The 701-nt window shown below is 47.5% G+C and overlaps 1 pseudogene; it reads right to left on the reverse strand.

The window, feature by feature from the left end:
* Window positions 1-211: 211 nt before the first annotated feature.
* Window positions 212-610, reverse strand: LOC111538365 (annotated as a pseudogene).
* Between the last annotated feature and the right edge of the window lie 91 nt (window positions 611-701).

The following is a 701-nucleotide window of genomic DNA, read 5'->3' on the forward strand; positions in this document are numbered from 1 at the left end:
AAGTAGATGAATAAAAGGCACACTCGAAAAATTCGAGAGCGGAAATGACAGTTCTTTTTGTTTTGTTTCTAATGTTGGAAGAAAGAAAAAGAGATATATTAAAATTATTTTTTTTTTCAAGAGAAGGCTTCTGTCAGTTGAAGCAATTAGTGTTGGCTTCTTTTCTCCTGTGTCTAAAGCAGGATTTTCCTGCACTGGCTTCTGAGGAGGTTCAGCCTTCCGCCATGTACAGGCGATACATCAAGCTGACAGCCACTGCTGACATGGAAAGGCTCACACAGTTGGTCCACCAACTGGAACTAGAATCAACAGCAGTGATGAGAGTTTCCGAAGCTTGTTTAACTTTGGTCTGTCGTCTGGATGGGGCTCCTCAATGATATATGTTTGGGACAATTCCCTGGCATCTCAAAGATGCCCGACATCTCAAAGTTCTCAGTAGCGTCACCTCCAGCTTGTTCCCTTAAGACTTCTTCCCCACTAGGATGCTCTTTCAGAAATTTGGTCAAATCGTACACTTGTGGTGCAGAATCTGCCAGGTGCTCTTGCTGTCGTGCTTCTGAATCTCCTCTAGGGTGTAGTACTTCACGGCCTCGTCCAACTGCTCGGCCATCTTGGTTGGCCGCGAGCCAGGCCCAGCACACATGGCCGTGTCGGGTGGAGCAGAGCTTGCAACTCCGCCAGCTCCACCCGGGACATTCCCC

The sequence above is a fragment of the Piliocolobus tephrosceles genome, chromosome 6 (genome assembly GCF_002776525.5).
Source record: "Piliocolobus tephrosceles isolate RC106 chromosome 6, ASM277652v3, whole genome shotgun sequence".
Classification (NCBI taxonomy): Eukaryota; Metazoa; Chordata; class Mammalia; order Primates; family Cercopithecidae; genus Piliocolobus; species Piliocolobus tephrosceles.